The sequence below is a fragment of the Urocampus carinirostris genome, chromosome 11 (assembly GCF_059441175.1).
Source record: "Urocampus carinirostris isolate Australia breed hairy pipefish chromosome 11, RoL_Ucar_1.0, whole genome shotgun sequence".
Lineage (NCBI taxonomy): Eukaryota > Metazoa > Chordata > Actinopteri > Syngnathiformes > Syngnathidae > Urocampus > Urocampus carinirostris.
In genome coordinates, this window is record NC_142359.1 from 15870606 (window position 1) to 15876605 (window position 6000).

Sequence of the window (6000 nt, forward strand, 5' to 3'; positions counted from 1 at the left end):
CCATTTTCCTCCCACAATAATAAAGAACAAGCGGCGCCATGTTCAAAGCAGCAATATTAAAATCTTAGGAAAAATGTAATCCAGGATATACTGTACCATCAATAATTCTCACACAGATTTCCTTTTAAAATCTGACCAGAAATGGATTCAATGAACGCATCGTTTCCACTTTTACGACCGATGATGTTAACTTCTAGGTGCTGTTCTAAAGTATTACGATCCCATCACTTAGTAGCATTTAAAATATATTTGATCTAGGTAGAAAAATGTCTAGTCGTGTAAATTTAGCATTATTTTATGAATTGCTCGTTAACCAAAAGATGTCTAAGTGATTAAAAGCACTTAATTTACAGGGATACATGTATTTTGTGCCATTACTGTATATATTTTAGATACCTTATTTTATTGTTTCTTAAACATTCTGAAGCCAAGGCACACTTTTATTTCCATCAAAAAATCTTGAGGCCTACCGACCATCGAAAATATGTTAAAACAAACCATTCCTGGCACCAGTTTGAAGTTGAAATCAACAGTATATAGTTTGTTTGTGATCAGGAAGTAACACAAGTTATTCATTTCATTATGCTTTCATCTTGTTTTTTTTTTTGGCGGAAAAATAACAGAAATTATTATTTAAAATGAACAAAAACTATCTTCCAGTGGAACAGAAAAACTGCAGTAATTCGTTATGTCACGACCTGAACGGAATTAGGACCCAGATGCGTAACGTTAACCACAAGTTTATTGATATAAAGAAGAAGGGCAGCGCCCGCGATCCGGTGCTCGCTGGATGCGGGAAGCAAGCCGCTCACAGAATCGAATCGCGTTCCGAATGCAGAAGTGGGTTTTCCGGAGTGGGAGATCGTAGTGTTGTAGACGGAAAAACAGGTCGATAGCCAGGACAGGAGAGCAAAACGTGGTTGGGTCAAAAAACGAGTCATGAGCCGGGACAGGAGATCAAAACGATCAAAAACAAAAAAAATAGTAATTTGCTGCGACCTACTGATGTGGATGAATGTTGCTGAACAATGGCATGCTTTTTCGCAAAGATAAATTTGGGCAATTTTCTGCTCACCGCACACTAGTGTGGCATGTACACTGCCCAAAAAACATTGATTTATTTATGTGAAAAATTTACTTGAGTGCTATCACCCAGTTTTTTTTTGTCTCATCTCATTTCATAAGCTGCACTGCTTATCCTCAGTAGGGTCGCGGGGGGGGGGGCTGGAGCCCATCCCAGCAATCATCAGGCAGTGGGCAGGGGACACCCTGAACTGGTTGCCAGCCAATCGCAGGGCACACAGGGACAGACAACTTGCTCGCTGATTCTCACCTAGGGACAATTTGGACCGGCCAATTAACCTGAAATGCATGTTTTTGGAATGTGGGAGGAAACCGGAGTGCCCGGAGGAAACCCACGCAAGCACGGGGAGAACATTCAAACTCTGCACAGTCAGTCCGGTAGCTGGATTTGAACCCACACAGGAGGCTCCCAAGACCTTAGAACTGTGCCGCCCACGCGCCAACCACTGCACCGCCGTGCTGCCCCAGTTTTTTTGTAACCATGCTAATTGTTTTATTCTGATTTTTCTTCCTTTTTCCTTTCTTCACCATGTTTTTCAAATGCAAACAATCTTAATGTTATTTGAATGCTAATGCAACATATATGCAATTTAATTGCAATTTATTAAATCATGTACATTACAGCACATTAGGTTGACTCCACTAGAAGAAGACAGAAGCTTGAAGCTCACATGAATTTTAGCGGAAATACTAGATGAGCATTGTCGTTCGGCTGTAATTGATTTATAAAGTAAACAATAAGAGGACATTTTATTAAAAGGGTATTTAACACACGTTCACATAACTGGAAGTAAGACGTTATAAGGAAAACAAAAACACTTGTAAAAAGCATGTGCTGCCTGTTGTCTTTTTTTAACAGCAATGGCAAATGAGAGTGAGACAGAAAATATTCGACAAGGAATTGGTCTGAATCTGAATATGCACGTAGTATGAATATAAAGTAGCCCTGGAGTGCCAGAATATTGCTTCTATGAAGTCAACAATATTGCAAAAACTGGAGTTTCTAAGTCATTGTTGGGCGCGTTACTGAAAAGCAGCAGTTAGTTACCGTTACTAGTTACTTCATTTAAAATGTAGCTTGGTTACCCCCAGATTACTTAAATGAAAAAGTAGAGTGTTACTCGGAAAGCAAGTTTATAGTTGTAAATTACTGTATATATATTCGAATAAAATCCAATTCCTAAAACTGCTAAAAAAGTAGCCATGCAATAAATTAAATAGAAGAAGAGGTTTACGTCAACCTGTGGGAGCTTTTACCCTTTCATATTTCTTATGCAATCTTGAGAGTTTGCAAATAATCAGTTTTCTGGGACACTCCATATCCATTTTGTCTCTGGGCTCCAAACACTCAAAGTTCTCCCTCTCCGTTTCTACTATACTGTCCAAGAAAGTTTATTTTTTCTTCAAACATCGTGTGTTGCACTCATTTTAATAGTAAAAAGACCAAAATTCAGAAGAATTTTACCGTAATTTTTTTTCTTACGTGTTCCCCATTGATTGAGTTGTTTTGTTGTTCCTGTATAAGCCATTCCCCGTCCCCACGTGCCGCCTACCATTTGCTACTGGTTACCCTCAGTCATAACACATAACACAACCATATATCTGGCTTGGATGCAATTATAAATGGTAGGGAAATTATCTGCATGAGGAGAAATTTAGCATTCTCAACTCTGTACTTGAGAATGTGGAACCATATTATGTTTTGTTGTACTGTGTAGGTAGCTATAACATGCCCACTCAACAGTATGGCTGGATCTTGGGTTGTATGTGACAGTATAAATGATGCAGAAACATTACAATTCTGTCAGAACCTGATCAGACGGTGGACCCAAACAGAGTTCCCGAATGTTTGATCTTACATTACACAGTCCAGCGTTTTTCCGAATTGCTCAGTCCAGCGTTTTTCCGAATTGCTCAGTCCACAATTAGTAGATTTGGGAGTCCACAATTGAAAGGATTTGGGAGTACAGTCAATAAACATGCCCGATTAAAGTCGCCGTCGACGATAAAGCTCCGTTGGGGTAGGGCAAGCTGATGTTTAGCAGCGGGCAGGAGATATAGCGCTATGCTAACGTTAGCATCTGGTGAAACTGTTAGCGGTGGAAAGTATACAGCAAACAACACAAAGACCACAGTTAACTCTCCCGGTACATAGCTAGAAACTCCATATCGAGTGAGCATTGTGTATCACTGGTTCGACTATTATTGTAGCGCGTAGTCTCCAACCCCTGTTTTTACCGGAGTTCTCGTCTCGTTCGAGCCGGTGATGTAGTGCGGCGTCAGGAAGCCAAGACTCCGTGATGGCAAAAAAAAAGTCCTCCAATTCCGGACGTTGTTGGTGGCGATCCGCAGCTCAATTCACTCATTGTGGACGGATGGATCTGGCGTTGGTTGAACATGCTTGGGAGCGCTGGTCTGTGTGGTCGCCTTCTTAGCTTAGCTCAGCCTTTGCTCCGTCATTGTCATTGTCGGCAGGCGGCAAATCTTCCAGGGAGATCCGGTGGTCTCTGTATATCCCTCGGGATGTAATGGATATTATTGTAAGTGCGAAGGGAGTCGAAGGGAAAAATAAGAGAGATCAGGAGACACTGAAAAACAAAAGACGAACTGGAGCTCGAGCCGCAGCGTCTAGTAGACGCGCCGCCATCTTAGTAGTATCAATAATGTGGGCCTTTACTCTGCCGGGTGGAGTTAAAGAGCCTCATGGCATGAGGAAGAAAAGATCTCTTCAGTCTGTCCGTAGTACAAGACAGTGACAGCAGTCTGTCGCTGAAACTGCTCTTCTGTCTGGAGATAATGCTGTGTAGTGGATGCGATGGATTGTCCATGATTGACCTCAGCTTTTTCAGTGCTCGTCTCTCAGCTACTGTTGTTAGGCTGTCCAGCTCTTTGCCCACAACAGAGCTCGCTTTCCTAGCCAGTTTATTGAGACGAGAGGCATCCTTCTTCTTGACGCTGCCTCCCCAACACGCTGCCGCATAGAAGAGGGCGCTTGCCACTACTGTCTCATAGAATATTTTCAGGAGCTTTTTCCAGATGTTGAAGGAGGCCAGCCTTCTGAGGAAGTAAAGTCGGCTTTGCCCTTTCCTACATAGAGCTTCTGTGTTGGCAGTCCAGTCCATTTTGTTGTCCAGCTGCACACCCAGGTATTTGTAGGTCTGGACAAATTCTACACATTCTCCCTTGATGGTTACAGGAACCGGGTGAGTTCTGGTTCTCCTGAAGTCCACCACCATCTCTCTGGTCTTGGTGGTGTTTAGGTGCAGGTGGTTTGCGTCGCTCCATCGGACAAAGTCCTGAATCAATTTCTGTACTCCTCCTCCTGCCCGTTTCTGATACATCCCACGATCGCAGTGTCGTCAACAAACTTTTGCACATGGCAGGACTCAGAGTTGTACTTAAAGTCCGATGTATATAGAGTGAATAGGAACGGAGAGAGAACGGTCCCCTGCGGAGATCCTGTGCTGCTAACCACAGTGTCCGATGTACAGCCCCCCTGTTTCACATACTGGGGTCTGCCTGTCAGGTAGTCAGTAATCCATTCTACAAGGTGTGAGCTAACTCCCATCTATGTCAGTTTCCTACTCAGTAGCAGAGGCTGTATGGTATTGAAGGCACTGGAGAAGTCCAAAAATGTAATCCTCACAGCCCCCTTCGCCCTATCCAGGTGACACAAACGCTAGCGATTCGGCGATCGCTGGGCAGAGAAGTCAGGCGCGGGAAAACAGGAAGCAAGTGACAGACGAGCAGGATACCAGACAGGACAGAACAGACGGGATCAATACCAGATACAGGATACACGATCAATATACCGGACAGGGCGGGACAGACGAGATTGATACCAGATTCAGGATGCGCGAGCAAGAAACCGGACAGAGCGGGACAGAAGGCATCGATACCGGATGCAAGATACACGAGCAGGATACCGGACAGGATGGGTCAGTCGGGATTGATACCGGTTGCAGGATGTACAAGAAATATACCGGACAGGAAGGGACAGACTCGGTCGATACCGGATACTGTCTGAACGAGCAGGATCCCGGACAGAAGGGGACGGACGGGATCGATACAGGATACAGGATGAACGAGCAAGCTACTGGACAGTACGGGACAGAGGGGATTGATACTGGATACACGAGCAAGATAATGGACAGGGCTGGAAGGACAGGATCAATACCTGATACAGGATGCACGAGCAAGATACCCGACAGGACGGGATGGAAGGGTTCGATACCGGATACAGGATTTACGAGCAGGATACCGGAGTCTAAATGCTTGCCTTGCACGTGCAGAGGTTTGTTGACGGACTGACAAGGAGTGAATGAGAGCACTGCGTTTAAATAGGAGAGACAATCAGGCAACGAGCAGCAGCTGGCCAAACGAGCGGGCACAGGAGAGGGCAATGGGCAATTGCGACAAAATTCATATCTGTTTTTAATGAGTAATACCAAGTTTTTATGCTTGAGTGCAGTGTACCTTGTGAAAATGATTTCAAAACATAAATTTGATTGGCTCAAGAAAAAAAAGCCACAAGTGTGATCGCCAGAAGCTAGGCAATTAGCGTGTTAACAAAAGGCCCACTCAGGCACATTGTTACCGGCAAACGGCCAAACATGCAAAAAGCATCTGCCAAATCTTGGCAAACACTATAATATGTCCGGCGGAAGCACGCAAAAAAAGAAAATCTTTTTGATTGCGGCGGCAAAGAGCGACGCCCGTATGAGCAGTCGGGTTATGCGCTCCAAACAATGGTCCCATTTACGAGGCACCTGCGCCGGCGTGGGAGGACTGCAGGATTTCAGTCCAATCACACGCTGTCCTCCGCACTGCCGGCAATAACTGTGCGGCGGGAAAAGTGGATGATGGCAATTCCAGGGATGAGAGAAAATCAGTGCCCCGTTTTGGGCGGAATATTGT